Genomic DNA, 15,477 nt, shown 5'->3' with positions numbered 1-15,477 from the left:
TGTCACGGGTGTGTCATATATGACAGTCATGTGGTTTCTGGCAATAGAAGGTCACGGCGTTTGGCTGCGCAGAATGCTCCCTGACTTTCTATTACTCCTGCTGTCAGTATTCATTGTACTGGATAGCTTTCCTGCTGGGTTTTCATCTCTCCCTTTTGAACCCAGCAGAGCCATCCTTCCATCCAGCTGCTGATCATCAGTATTCTCTTGGTGCTTAAATACTCCCCCTCTCAGAATAACTCCGCTCCCCCTCTCTGAATAACGCTGCTCCCCCTCACCGAATAACACTGCTCCCCTTCACTGAGTAACTCCGCTCCCCCTCACCGAATAACACTGCGAAGTGCTATTTGGTGAGGAGGAACGGTATTATTCGGTGAGGGGGAGCGGTGTTATTCGGTGAGGGGGAGCGGTGTTATTCGGTGAGGGGGAGCGGTGTTATTCGGTGAGGGGGAGCGGTGTTATTCGGTGAGGGGGAGCGGTGTTATTCGGTGAGGGGGGAGCGGTGTTATTCAGTGAGGGGGAGCGGTGTTATTCGGTGAGGGGGGAGCGGTGTTATTCGGTGAGGGGGGAGCGGTATTATAGGGGAGCGGTGTTATTCGGTGAGGGGGGAGCGGTGTTATTCGGTGAGGGCAAATGGTGTTAGTCGGTGAGAGGGAGCGATGTTATAGGGGGAGCGGTGTACAGTGTGAGATAAGAATCGGATGCCGGACGGATGATCTGTATAATATCCCATATTTACAGCTGCAGATATGATCAAAAAGAGAAAATAAAATAATCCTGGATAAGGAGCCGAGAAGGAGCCGAGAAGGAGCCCAGAAGGAGCTCAGAAGGAGTCCAGAAAGAGCCTAGAAGGAGCCTAGAAGGTGCAGAGAAGGAGTCCAAAAGGAGTCCAGAAGGAGCCCAGAAGAAGCTCAGAAGGAGTCCAGAAAGAGCCTAGAAGGTGCAGAGAAGGAGCCCAGAAGGAGCCCAGAAGGAGCTCAGAAGGAGTCCAGAAAGAGCCTTGAAGGAGCCTAGAAGGTGCAGAGAAGGAGTCCAGAAGGAGCCCAGAAGAAGCTCAGAAGGTGCAGAGAAGGAGCCCAGAAGGTGCAGAGAAGGAGCCCAGAAGGAGCCCAGAAGGAGCCCAGAAGGAGCCCAGAAAGAGCTCAGAAGGATCCCAGAAGGAGTCTAAAAGGAGTCTAGAAGGAGCCCAGAAAGAGCCCAGAAAGAGCTTAGAAGGAGCCCAGAAGGAGTCTAGAAGGAGCCCAGAAGGAGTCTAGAAGGAGCCCAGAAGGAGCCTAGAAGGAGCCTAGAAGGAGTCTAGAAGGAGCCCAGAAGGAGCCCAGAAAGAGCTCAGAAGGAGCCCAGAAGGAGTCTAAAAGGAGTCTAAAAGGAGTCTAGAAGGAGCCCAGAAGGAGCCCAGAAAGAGCTCAGAAGGAGCCCAGAAGGAGTCTAGAAGGAGCCCAGAAGGAGTCTAGAAGGAGTCTAGAAGGAGCCTAGAAGGAGTCTAGAAGGAGCCCAGAAGGAACCCAGAAAGAGCTCAGAAGGAGCCCAGGAGTCTAGAAGGAGCCCAGAAGGAGTCCAAAAGGAGTCCAGAAGGAGCCCAGAAGAAGCTCAGAAGGAGTCCAGAAAGAGCCTAGAAGGAGCCTAGAAGGTGCAGAGAAGGAGTCCAGAAGGAGCCCAGAAGAAGCTCAGAAGGTGCAGAGAAGGAGTCCAGAAGGAGCCCAGAAGAAGCTCAGGTGCAGAAAAGGAGCCCAGAAGGTGCAGAGAAGGAGCCCAGAAGGAGCCTAGAAGGAGTCTAGAAGGAGTCTAGAAGGAGTCTAGAAGGAGCCCAGAAGGAGTCTAGAAGGAGCCCAGAAAGAGCTCAGAAGGAGCCCAGAAGGAGTCTAAAAGGAGTCTAGAAGGAGCCCAGAAAGAGCTCAGAAGGAGTCTAGAAGGAGCCCAGAAGGAGTCTAGAAGGAGCCCAGAAGGAACCCAGAAAGAGCTCAGAAGGAGCCCAGAAAGAGCTCAGAAGGAGCCCAGAAGGAGTCTAGAAGGAGCCCAGAAAGAGCTCAGAAGGAACCCAGAAAGAGCTCAGAAGGAGCCCAGAAGGAGTCTAGAAGGAGTCTAGAAGGAGCCCAGAAAGAGCTCAGAAGGAGCCCAGAAGGAACCCAGAAAGAGCTCAGAAGGAGCCCAGGAGTCTAGAAGGAGCCCAGAAGGAGTCTAGAAGGAGCCCAGAAGGAACCCAGAAAGAGCTCAGAAGGAACCCAGAAAGAGCTCAGAAGGAGCCCAGAAGGAGTCTAGAAGGAGCCCAGAAAGAGCTCAGAAGGAACCCAGAAAGAGCTCAGAAGGAGCCCAGAAGGAGTCTAGAAGGAGTCTAGAAGGAGCCCAGAAAGAGCTCAGAAGGAGCCTAGAAGGAGTCTAGAAGGAGTCTAGAAGGAACCCAGAAAGAGCTCAGAAGGAGCCCAGGAGTCTAGAAGGAGCCCAGAAGGAGTCTAGAAGGAGCCCAGAAGGAGCCTAGAAGGAGCCTAGAAGGAGTCTAGAAGGAGCCCAGAAGGAGCCCAGAAGGAGCCCAGAAAGAGCTCAGAAGGAGCCCAGAAGGAGTCTAAAAGGAGTCTAAAAGGAGTCTAGAAGGAGCCCAGAAGGAGCCCAGAAGGAGCCCAGAAAGAGCTCAGAAGGAGCCCAGAAGGAGTCTAGAAGGAGCCCAGAAGGAGTCTAGAAGGAGTCTAGAAGGAGCCTAGAAGGAGTCTAGAAGGAGCCCAGAAGGAACCCAGAAAGAGCTCAGAAGGAGCCCAGGAGTCTAGAAGGAGCCCAGAAGGAGTCCAAAAGGAGTCCAGAAGGAGCCCAGAAGAAGCTCAGAAGGAGTCCAGAAAGAGCCTAGAAGGAGCCTAGAAGGTGCAGAGAAGGAGTCCAGAAGGAGCCCAGAAGAAGCTCAGAAGGTGCAGAGAAGGAGTCCAGAAGGAGCCCAGAAGAAGCTCAGAAGGTGCAGAAAAGGAGCCCAGAAGGTGCAGAGAAGGAGCCCAGAAGGAGCCTAGAAGGAGTCTAGAAGGAGTCTAGAAGGAGTCTAGAAGGAGCCCAGAAGGAGTCTAGAAGGAGCCCAGAAAGAGCTCAGAAGGAGCCCAGAAGGAGTCTAAAAGGAGTCTAGAAGGAGCCCAGAAGGAGCCCAGAAAGAGCTCAGAAGGAGTCTAGAAGGAGCCCAGAAGGAGTCTAGAAGGAGCCCAGAAGGAACCCAGAAAGAGCTCAGAAGGAGCCCAGAAAGAGCTCAGAAGGAGCCCAGAAGGAGTCTAGAAGGAGCCCAGAAAGAGCTCAGAAGGAACCCAGAAAGAGCTCAGAAGGAGCCCAGAAGGAGTCTAGAAGGAGTCTAGAAGGAGCCCAGAAAGAGCTCAGAAGGAGCCCAGAAGGAACCCAGAAAGAGCTCAGAAGGAGCCCAGGAGTCTAGAAGGAGCCCAGAAGGAGTCTAGAAGGAGCCCAGAAGGAACCCAGAAAGAGCTCAGAAGGAGCCCAGAAAGAGCTCAGAAGGAGCCCAGAAGGAGTCTAGAAGGAGCCCAGAAAGAGCTCAGAAGGAACCCAGAAAGAGCTCAGAAGGAGCCCAGAGGAGTCTAGAAGGAGTCTAGAAGGAGCCCAGAAAGAGCTCAGAAGGAGCCCAGAAGGAGTCTAGAAGGAGTCTAGAAGGAACCCAGAAAGAGCTCAGAAGGAGCCCAGGAGTCTAGAAGGAGCCCAGAAGGAGTCTAGAAGGAGTCCAGAAAGAGCTCAGAAGGAGTCCAGAAGGAGTCCAGAAGGAGCTCAGAAGGAGTCTAGAAGGAGTCCAGAAAGAGCTCAGAAGGAGTCCAGAAGGAGTCCAGAAGGAGCTCAGAAGGAGTCTAGAAGGAGTCCAGAAAGAGCTCAGAAGGAGTCTAGAAGAAGCTCAGAAGGAGTCTAGAAGGAGTCTAGAAGGAGTCTAGAAGGAGCTCAGAAGAAGCTCAGAAGGTGCAGAGAAGGAGCTCAGAAGGTGCAGAGAAGGAGCTCAGAAGGTGCAGAGAAGGAGCTCAGAAAGAGCCGAGAGGAGGCTGAGGAGTTGCCGGCTTCAGGCTTCAGACCCTTTCACTTCTGTATTTGCTCCATGTTTCTCAGGCACATCCATTTCTTTCCGGCAATGAACGGGTTACTCAGCCGGTAGGTGGGCGTGGCTACTTTATCAAGCCGCCAATCCTGCCGCCTAGTATTCTTGCCCCGCCTTTATCTTTTACCCCGGCACTATCTGTGATGCATGCCGGGAAATGTAGTTTCTTTTCCCATCTTTGATCCGTGTACAGAATGTTGCATACTACACTTCCCGGCAAGCTTAGCGCTCAGAGCTGTGGCCGGGCAGCATTCCTCTTCCTGAGTTGGGCGGCAGGTTCAAGTTGCCATAGCTGCAGCCGCGGTGACAGTTACGGGGATGGAAAGACAGGTGAGGCTGAGAATCCGGGGGACTGACGGCAGTGTGTCAGAAAAAAGGGGGACACTGAGGTAAATGTGTGTATAAGGGGGGACACTGAGGTAAATGTGTGTATAAGGGGGGGGACACTGAGGTAAATGTGTGTGTATAAGGGGGGGGACACTGAGGTAAATGTGTGTATAAGGGGGGGGACACTGAGGTAAATGTGTGTGTATAAGGGGGGGGACACTGAGGTAAATGTGTGTGTATAAGGGGGGGGACACTGAGGTAAATGTGTGTGTATAAGGGGGGGGACACTGAGGTAAATGTGTGTGTATAAGGGGGGGACACTGAGGTAAATGTGTGTGTATAAGGGGGGGGACACTGAGGTAAATGTGTGTGTGTGTGTGTGTGTATAAGAGGGGGGGGCACTGAGGTAAATGTGTGTGTATAAGGGGGGGGACACTGAGGTAAATGTGTGTGTATAAGGGGGGGGACACTGAGGTAAATGTGTGTGTATAAGGGGGGGACACTGAGGTAAATGTGTGTGTATAAGGGGGGGGACACTGAGGTAAATGTGTGTGTGTGTGTATAAGAGGGGGGGGACACTGAGGTGTGTGTGTGTGTGTGTGTATAAGAAGGGGGACACTGAGGTAAATGTGTGTGTGTGTATAAGAAGGGGGACACTGAGGTAAATGTGTGTGTATAAGAAGGGGGACACTGAGGTAAATGTGTGTGTGTATAAGAAGGGGGACACTGAGGTAAATGTGTGTGTATAAGAAGGGGGACACTGAGGTAAATGTGTGTGTATAAGAAGGGGGACACTGAGGTAAATGTGTGTGTATAAGAAGGGGGACACTGAGGTAAATGTGTGTGTATAAGAAGGGGGACACTGAGGTAAATGTGTGTATATAAGAAGGGGGACACTGAGGTAAATGTGTGTGTATAAGAAGGGGGACACTGAGGTAAATGTGTGTATATAAGAAGGGGGACACTGAGGTAAATGTGTGTGTATAAGAAGGGGGACACTGAGGTAAATGTGTGTATATAAGAAGGGGGACACTGAGGTAAATGTGTGTGTATAAGGGGGGGACACTGAGGTAAATGTGTGTGTGTGTATAAGGGGGGGACACTGAGGTAAATGTGTGTGTGTGTGTATAAGAAGGGGGACACTGAGGTAAATGTGTGTGTGTGTGTATAAGAAGGGGGACACTGAGGTAAATGTGTGTGTGTGTGTATAAGAGGGGGGACACTGAGGTGTGTGTGTGTGTATAAGAGGGGGGACACTGAGGTGTGTGTGTGTGTATAAGAGGGGGGACACTGAGGTGTGTGTGTGTGTATAAGAGGGGGGACACTGAGGTAAATGTGTGTGTGTATAAGAGGGGGGACACTGAGGTAAATGTGTGTGTGTATAAGAGGGGGGACACTGAGGTAAATGTGTGTGTGTATAAGAGGGGGGACACTGAGGTAAATGTGTGTGTGTATAAGAGGGGGGACACTGAGGTAAATGTGTGTGTGTATAAGAGGGGGGACACTGAGGTAAATGTGTGTGTGTATAAGAGGGGGGACACTGAGGTAAATGTGTGTGTGTGTATAAGAGGGGGGACACTGAGGTAAATGTGTGTGTATAAGAAGGGGGACACTGAGGTAAATGTGTGTGTGTGTATAAGAAGGGGGACACTGAGGTAAATGTGTGTGTGTGTATAAGAAGGGGGACACTGAGGTAAATGTGTGTGTGTGTATAAGAAGGGGGACACTGAGGTAAATGTGTGTGTGTATAAGAAGGGGGACACTGAGGTAAATGTGTGTGTGTATAAGAAGGGGGACACTGAGGTAAATGTGTGTGTGTATAAGAGGGGGGACACTGAGGTAAATGTGTGTGTGTATAAGAAGGGGGACACTGAGGTGTGTGTGTGTGTATAAGAAGGGGGACACTGAGGTAAATGTGTGTATAAGAAGGGGGACACTGAGGTAAATGTGTGTATAAGAAGGGGGACACTGAGGTAAATGTGTGTATAAGAAGGGGGACACTGAGGTAAATGTGTGTATAAGAAGGGGGACACTGAGGTAAATGTGTGTATAAGAAGGGGGACACTGAGGTAAATGTGTGTGTATAAGGGGGGGGACACTGAGGTAAATGTGTGTGTATAAGAAGGGGGACACTGAGGTAAATGTGTGTGTGTGTGTATAAGAAGGGGGACACTGAGGTAAATGTGTGTGTATAAGAAGGGGGACACTGAGGTAAATGTGTGTATAAGGGGGGACACTGAGGTAAATGTGTGTATAAGGGGGGGGACACTGAGGTAAATGTGTGTATAAGGGGGGGGGCACTGAGGTAAATGTGTGTGTGTATAAGGGGGGGGACACTGAGGTAAATGTGTGTGTGTATAAGGGGGGGGACACTGAGGTAAATGTGTGTGTATAAGAAGGTGGACACTGAGGTAAATGTGTGTATAAGAAGGGGGACACTGAGGTAAATGTGTGTATAAGAGGGGGGACACTGAGGTAAATGTGTGTATAAGGGGGGGGACACTGAGGTAAATGTGTGTGTGTGTATAAGAAGGGGGACACTGAGGTAAATGTGTGTGTGTGTATAAGAAGGGGGACACTGAGGTAAATGTGTGTATAAGGGGGGGGACACTGAGGTAAATGTGTGTGTGTGTATAAGGGGGGGGACACTGAGGTAAATGTGTGTGTATAAGAAGGTGGACACTGAGGTAAATGTGTGTGTGTGTATAAGAAGGGGGACACTGAGGTAAATGTGTGTGTGTGTGTGTGTATAAGAGGGGGGACACTGAGGTAAATGTGTGTGTATAAGAGGGGGGACACTGAGGTAAATGTGTGTGTGTGTATAAGAGGGGGGACACTGAGCTATATGGGGGAGGCGCCGAGGTCACGCCGGCCCCCAGCTGTGTCCAGCTTTTTGATTTTTTTTCCCCCTCTGGTCAGGAGGTCGGGGGTTTGTGGTTTTGCAGTAGATAGAGGAACTGGGGCTGCGCCGGCTCCTGGAGATGACAGGAAGGAAGTGGTGAGGTCTGTAATGTGAGCAGCTGTGTGAGCGCAGCTCTGGAGAGGCTCCCTGAGACCCCAGGTATGATGCAGACACCATCCTCATCCTCCTCTCCCTTTAGTGGGGGCCACATCACTGTTTTCACAAGTTTCCCCTCAAACAAAAAATCAGTGTCCTGTAACCTGCGGCTCCTGCTGTTTCCAGACTACAGCGCCCAGCATGCCCGCACAGCCTTGTATATTCCTGGTTGCTGCTTTTTCTCTATTGCTCTGTAAATCTGAACTGGAGCTTATATGTGTTCCTAGGATTAGGGAAACATACTGGCTTTCTTCTTAGAACAGCGCCACATTATCCACAGGTCATGTGCGGTATTGCCATTAGTGTTTATTGAAAACCCGACAACCTGGAGACAGTCGTGTTCTTCTAATTGTGCACATCAAAGGGGTCTTCCCATAATGCACTGCTGACCTGTACCCTCCTATATGTGGGGGTCCACAGCCTCATTGATTACGCTGTTGAGTGTCTGACCCTGTGAGAGGTCGTACAGTCGCCATTGGTTGTGTTATGCCCTGTTGCTGAGCGCAGCATGAACAGTGGCTTATATGAGAGCTGCGGATGTCGGCCGTGGTGACTCTTCTGCATTTATTGCATAATTACCACATGTTATTACAAGGTGACACAAGCAGGAGGCGGCAGCCGTCTTTTCCGTATGGCGCAGGTTGGCAGTGGTGGCATCTGATGTCGGGTAGGGTATCGGTCACATGGGCATGGTTTTGGGGTGTCCTGATGTCACACTCTAGAATTTGCACTTTGCCAGAGGAGACGTTTTTGCTATGAAAGAATAGAATCCGTGTTTTATCTTGTGCAGAGTAGAACGGAGCTCCTCTTCTGTATTCAGACGGGGGCGCTATGGCCCCTTTTATTGTGTTGTGTCATTGGAGGTTAGTTTTATGTTTGTCATATTGAGGGTCTCGCACCACTTTGTCCATACAATGATCAATCTATTACTGTAGAAGAGAATGCAGTGAATAAGACACCAGCACTACCAACCCACCATGAGGCGGCGCCAGAGTACAGATGGTGGGCTGTCGGCTTGTGCCCATGTCCGGATGGTGCCAGCATGTGGATGGCGGGGTGTCGCCAGGGTACGATTAGCGGCCTCTCGGCTGGCGCCAGGGGGCGGGTGGTGGGCTGTCGGCTGCCACCACAGTGTAGGTGGTGCCAGGGTACGGATAGCAGCCTCTCGGCTGGCACCAGGGCACAGATGCCTGTGTACAGATGGCGGGCTGTCGGCTGGTGCCTGTGTACGGATGGCGGGCTGTCGGCTGGCGCCACTGTACGGATGGTGCCAGCATGGGGATGGCGGCCAGGGAGCGGGTGGCGGCCTCATGGCTGGTGCCAGGGCGTGGGTGGCGGCCTCTTGATTGATGCCAGGGCGTAGGTGGCGGTCTCTTGGCTGGCGCCGGGTGGCGGTCTTTTGGCTGGTGCCAGGGCGCGGGTGGCGGTCTTTTGGCTGGTGCCAGGGCGCGGGTGGCGGCCTCTTGGTTGGCGCCAGGGCGTGGGTGGCGGCCTCTTGATTGATGCCAGGGCATGGGTGGCGGTCTCTTGGCTGGCGCCGGGTGGCGGTCTCTTGGCTGGCGCCGGGTGGCGGTCTCTTGGCTGGCGCCGGGTGGCGGTCTCTTGGCTGGCGCCGGGTGGCGGTCTCTTGGCTGGCGCCGGGTGGCGGCCTCTTGGCTGGCGCCAGGGCGTGGGTGGCGGCCTCTTGGCTGGCGCAGGTGGCGGCCTGGCGGGTGGCTGATGCTGCTCCTGGTGTCTGCAGTGCTGACGTTACATTGACAGAGCTGCAGGCAATAAGTCAGCTTTCATCGAGGCCTGAGTAGACGGCATGAGCATCTCAGAGCCAATAAGCTCACTGTTTGGCTGCAGCATTATCAACGTGACGTCAGCACTGCAGCCAGTAAGGGTATGTGCACACGATCAGGACCCGCTGTATCCTAGACGTGGCGGGTCCTGACCTGCAGGGCGGCGAGTCTGCAGCGCAGGAGACCGCAGCTGCTTGGGCATTTGTGGTCTCTCGCTGTGTTGTCCCTATGGAGAACATGCACGTCTCCGCACCAAACTGCGGTGCGGCTTCCTGAGCCACAGCATGGCAAGTCCGTTTTCGCTGTGGGAAAAACAAGCACAATGGGCATGGGATTTCTAGAAATGCCATCCACTGTGCTTGTACCGTAGGACGTAGAGTTTTGGATGCAGTGAATACTTGCTGCATTGAAAATGCTGGGAGCCCTGATTGTGGGCACGTACCCGAAGATATACCGGGAGCACCAGAGGCTTTTATCTGACTGCAGCACTGTAATTTTGGGGGAGACCACCCGTGCATAATGCGGTGCGCTGTACTGGAGGTCCTTGATATTTTTGGGGAATTTTCTTAAATTTTTGTTTTTCACAGTGACGAGATGTCGTGACTTTTGACGACTATCTGGAACGCAGGACGAGTGACTGCAGCGCTGGATGTGATGACCTGCAATCTTTTGCAATGATAACAAGTTTCCTGCAGCTTTTTTTTTTTTTTTTCATGTAGATTGTGTTGACTTTTTGGTAATTGTACAATGTCATCTGTCTAGTCAGGATTAGGAGGCTGTGCGGAGATGCAGAGTCCAGTGGGTACTGGGGGCTGATGGCCGTAGTGCCCACATTAAGGGCTTGTTCACATGTTGCATTTCTTTTGCAGAAAAAAAACTGCACGTTTTTGTTTTGTACCAGCAAAGTGAGTGAGATTTCCGGAATCTCATGCACTCACTTCTTTTTATTTATTTTTTTTTGCTCCCTCCCCTTGCAGAGTGGGTTGTGTGTGTGTGTGTGTTTTTTGTTTTGTTTTTTTTTTTTTTTGTTCTTCAGTCCACATCCTGTCAGTTCTTTCAACTTCTTTTTTTTTTTTTTTTGCAACGTTTTTCACCCATTCATGGAATATATTAATACATTTTACGCTTTTTTTTAATTAGTATCAAAACACTGATAAAAACGTGGACTTCAGCGGATTTATGTTAGAGCTCAATGTGTACACATCGCTTAATGTTTATTATTTATATAAATGTTTACAATATATATTATATAAACATTATAATATATAATGTTTATATATATTTTACTCCTTTTTATATAGTGCTATTGTTTCTGTAGCACTTTACAGACGTGATAACATGGGATGATCCAATACTTCGATTATTCGGCTTCACGAATATTTTCCGAATACCTCGGCGCTATTCGACTATTCACGAACATTCGATGTGCAATGTAAGTCTATGGGAAACCCAAATATCTATTCGGTACTATTCGGGCTTCCCATAGACTTACATTGCGCATCGAATAGCCGAATAGCAGTGAGGTATTTGGAAAATATTCGCGAAGCCGAATATTTGAGGTATTCGATCATCCCTAGTGATAACCTCTGTACCCATCGGGGATCACAATCTAAATTCCCTATCAGCCTTTGGAGTGTGGGAGGAAAGCACCCTGGCCCTAATTTTACTCCAGTCTGAGACTGGAGTAAGATGTGTTGTCAAGAACGCTGGCGCTTGTCATGAATTTGATGAGCGGGGGTCACCACACTCCCATTTACCCACTTTTTTGGGTCAGGATGAAAATGGCGCATGAACACTATTAGGGTATGTGCCCACGATCAGGGCTCGCTGCATTCAGAACACAGCGGGTCCTGACCGGGGTGGGGGGGGGGGCGGCGCATGTCTCCTCCGCAGGAACCCACAGCTGTCAGTACCCACGATCAGGGTTCGGTGCGCTGCGGTCTTTTGCTTGTGTTCTCTCTACGGAGGACGCATGCGATTCCGCAGCAAACAATTGACATGCTGGCGTTTGGAAAGACGCACTGCAGGTCAGTGTTTGCTGTGGAGAAAAGAAGTAGAGTGGGCACGGGATTTCTAGAAAAACCTGTCCACTATGCTTGTACTGTACACCGCCGCGGTTTGGATGCAGCTGAGGTAGGCTGCATCCAAACCGCTGCAAATACTGATCATGGGCACGCAGCCTTAGTCACAAAATTGTAGCCCAATCCCGCATTGCACCAAAATTGTGATCTCAGCACAGTTTGTATTTCACAGATGTATGAATCTGGCCCTACAGCGATGATCTTCTGCACACGGACACTGCTGATATGATTGCTTGATGAAGGGGGAGATGGAAGTTGGCGCTCCCATTTATTCCTTCAAGGCGGCCATGTGCACATGGAATTTTATTTTTGTTTTTGGCAGTTAAAAAAATATATAAATCAAAATACTTTTTTAGTGAAATTGCTTCTGATAATGCTCCTTCTTTGGGGAGTTTTTGGAGAAGGGTTTTCTTAACCCTAATTTTAAAATGAGCACCTCAGTAAGGCAAGGATCACACATATACAGTATGTTACAAAAGTGAGTACACCCCATTATCTTTTATCAACACTACAGATCTCACCCTGTGATACGGTGTCAGTGCGCAGCTTGTATAACAGTGTAAATAGCTCAATACTCAGCCATTAATGTTTAAACCACTGGCAACAAATGTGAGTTCACCCAAAAGTGAAAATGGCCAAATTGTGCACAATTAGCCATTTTCCCTCCCCAGTGTCATGTGACTCATTAGTATTATGAGGTCTCCGCTGTGAATGCTGACAGGTGTGTTATATTCGGTGTTATCGCTCACACACTCTCATACTGGTCACTGGAAGCTCAGCATGTCTCCTCATGGTGAAGAATTCTCTGAGGACCTGAAAAAAAAAAATGTTGCTCAACACAAAGATGGCTGAGGCTATAAGAGGATTTTCACCACACTGAACGTGAGCTGCAGCACAGCGGCCAAGACAATACAGAGGTTTAACCAGACAGGATCCACTCAGAACAGACCTCGCCATGGCCTACCACAGAAGCGGAGTGCACAAGCTCCGTGTCATATCCAGAGGTTGCTTGTTCAGAATAAAAGTATGACTGCAGCCAGCATTGCTGCAAAAGGTTACGGGGGCGGGGGTCCGCCTGTCAGAGTTCAAACCATACGCCATACACTGCAGAGGTTGCAGGGGTGGGGGGGTCCACCGGTCAGTCGTCAGACCATACGCTGCACACTGCAAAAGTTACAGGGGCAGGGGGCTTCGCCTGTCAGTGCTCAGGCCATACGCCACACACTGCAGAGCTTACTGGGGTGGTGTCTACCTGTCAGTCTTCAGACCAAAGTACGCATTTTGCTCTGCATGGCTGTCATCCCAGAAGGAAGCCTCTTCTAAAAATTATCATCATCATTATTATTATTTATTATTATATCGCCATATATTCTATGTTGCTTTACATGTGAAAGGGGTATACATAGGGACAAGTACAATAATCATAAACAATACAAAACACAGACTGGTACAGGAGGAGAGAGGTCCTTGCCTGCAAGGCTTCACAGTTTACAAGGGATTGGTGAGTAGACAGTAGGTGAGGGTAGAAGATGATGCACAAGAAGCCACAAACAGTTTGCTGAAGACAAGCAGACTAAAGACCTGGATTACTTGAACCGTCCTTGATCTAGTGATCCCAAGATACATTTATTTGGGTCAGATGGTGTTAGCGTGTGTGTGTGAGCTCCAGGTGAAGTGGACAAAAACAAAGTGTCTCCTGCCTACAGTCAGGCATGATGGTAGAGGGTCATGGTTTGTGGGTGCATGAATGCTTCTGGCTGAGGGGCTACAGGTCAGTGAGGGAACCATGAAGGCCAACATGTCCTGTGACACTGAAGCAGAGCAGAATCCCCTCCCTTCCTATTTCAACATAACGACTCCAAACACCTCCAAGACCACCACTGCCTCGCTACAGACACTGAGGGTAAAGGTGCTGGAGCGGCCGAGCGTGATGAGTTATTTACACTGTTATACAAGCTGCACACTGACACTGCACATTGTATACAAGCTGCACACTGACACTGCACGTTGTATCACAAGATCAGATCTGCAGTGCTGTCCCAGAAGAAGATGGAATAAAATATTTACAAAAATTTGAGGGGTGTACTCGCTTCTGTGACATACTGTACATTGTACCTGCCAAAGGTCTGCACCCAAATAGCATAAAAAGTATACTTGTATGTACAGTGGGTGCGGAAAGTATTCAGACCCATTTAAATTTTTCACTGTTTCATTGCTGCCATTTGGTAAATTCTCATTAATGGACACTCTGCACCCCATCCCCCATCTCGACAGAAAAAACCCAAAAGTAGACATTTTTGTAAATTTATTAAACAAGAAAAACTGAAATGTCACATGGTTATAAGTATTCAGCCCCTTTACTCAGACATTCATATGTAAGTCACATGCTGTCCATTTCCTTGTGATCCTCCTTGAGATGGTTCTATGTCTTCATTGGAGTCCAGCTGTGTGTAATTACACTGATAGGACGTGATTTGGAAAGGCGCACACTTGTCTATATAAGACATCACACTGCTTGTCCAAGCAAATGAGGATCATGAGGTCAAAGGAACTGCCCAAGGAGCTCAGAGACAGAATTGTGCCAAGGCACAGGTCTGGCCAAGGTTACAAAAGAATTTCTGCAGTACTCAAGGTTCCTTAGAGCACAGTGGCCTCCATAATCCATAAATGGAAGAAGTTTGGGACCAGCAGAACTCTTCCTAGACCTGGCCATCCAGCCACACTGAGCAATCGTCGGAGAAAAACCTTGGTGAGAGAGGTAAAGAAGAACCCCAAAATCACTGTGGCTGAGCTCCAGAGAATGCAGTTGGGAGATGGGAGAAAGTTCCACAAAGTCATCTATCACTGCAGCCTCCACCAGTCCAGCCTTTATGGCAGAGTGGCCTGACAGAAGCCTCTCCACAGTGCAAGACATATGAAAGCCGCATAGAGTTTGCAAAAAAACACATGAAGGATTTCCAGACTATGAGAAATAAGACTCTCTGGTCTGATAAGACGAAGAGCGAACTGTTTGGTGATAATTGTAAGTGGTATGTGTGGAGAAAACCAGGCACTGCTCATCACCTGCCCAATACAATGCCCACAGTCAGACATGGTGGAGGCAGCATCATGCTATGGGGGCAGGGACAGGACGACTGGTTACAATTTAAGGAAAGATGAATGCGGCCAAGTACAGAGATATCCTGGAAGAAAACCTCCTCCAGATGCTCTGGACCTCAGAATTGGCCGAAGGTTCACCTTCCAACAAGACAATGACCCTGAGCACGCAGCTAAAATAACAAGGAGCGGCTTCAGAACAGCTCTGTGACCATTCTTGACCAGCCCGGCCAGAGCCCTGACCTAAACCCAACTGAGCATCTCTGGAGAGACCTGAAAATGGCGTTCACCATCCAACCTGACGGAACTGGAGAGGATCTACAAGGAAGAATGGCCGAGGATCCTCAAATCCAGGATCCCAAGAAGACTCATGGCTGTACTAGCGCAAAAGGGAGGATGCCTCTACTCAATACTGAGCATAGGGGCTGAATACTTATGACCATGTGATATTTCAGTTTTCCTTGTTTAATAAATTTGCAAAAAGTCGTACATTTCTGTTTTTTTCTGTCAAGATGGGGGATGGGGCGCAGAGTATACATTAATAAGAAAAAATGTACCAAATGGCTGCAGTGACACAAAGAGTGAAAAATGTAAAGTGGTGTGAATACTTTCTGTATCCACTGTACATTGTAGCAAAGACTAAACTGGCAACACCTGTCCTTATTACCTTTTGGCAGGTGCACCTTGTATCCTGTTTTTTTATTTTGGATATACAGAAAAGCCTAGGTAACCACTTCTTCCACCCTGCCTGAAAATAAAATATTTTCTCCCTCATTATTCTTAGTGAGAGACATTTTAACATATAAAGCAGTCCACTTCTGTACGGTTAAAACATAAGTTGTTAATTGATCCAGAGGGGAAACACTTGCTCCGCACCTTCCCACGGTGTTAGGGCTATCTACATCAGTAAAGTCTAGATAGAAAAAAAGATTACCTTTTTTTTTTTTTTTTTTTTCCTCTTTTCTGTTTATAATAAAAACCATAGAGTGTGTATGTATGTATGATATAATATATAATTTATTACTAGCTGTACTACCCGGCTTCGCCCAGGTTAATAACTGTTGTTAACAAAATGGA

At 49.1% G+C, this 15,477-nt stretch overlaps 1 protein-coding gene across 1 annotated transcript in view; it reads left to right on the top strand.

The window, feature by feature from the left end:
• The first annotated feature begins 4,300 nt into the window (after positions 1-4,300).
• CEP128 (centrosomal protein 128) overlaps positions 4,301-15,477 on the top strand; it is a 231,396-nt gene continuing 220,219 nt past the window's right edge. Inside the window, exon 1 of the mRNA XM_075330946.1 lies at positions 4,301-4,384. The gene's annotated coding sequence lies outside the window, so the exon portion shown is untranslated. The remainder of the gene's footprint in view (positions 4,385-15,477) is intronic.

The sequence above is a fragment of the Anomaloglossus baeobatrachus genome, chromosome 12 (genome assembly GCF_048569485.1).
Source record: "Anomaloglossus baeobatrachus isolate aAnoBae1 chromosome 12, aAnoBae1.hap1, whole genome shotgun sequence".
Taxonomy (NCBI): Eukaryota; Metazoa; Chordata; class Amphibia; order Anura; family Aromobatidae; genus Anomaloglossus; species Anomaloglossus baeobatrachus.
This window is presented reverse-complemented; position numbering and strand designations above follow the sequence as displayed.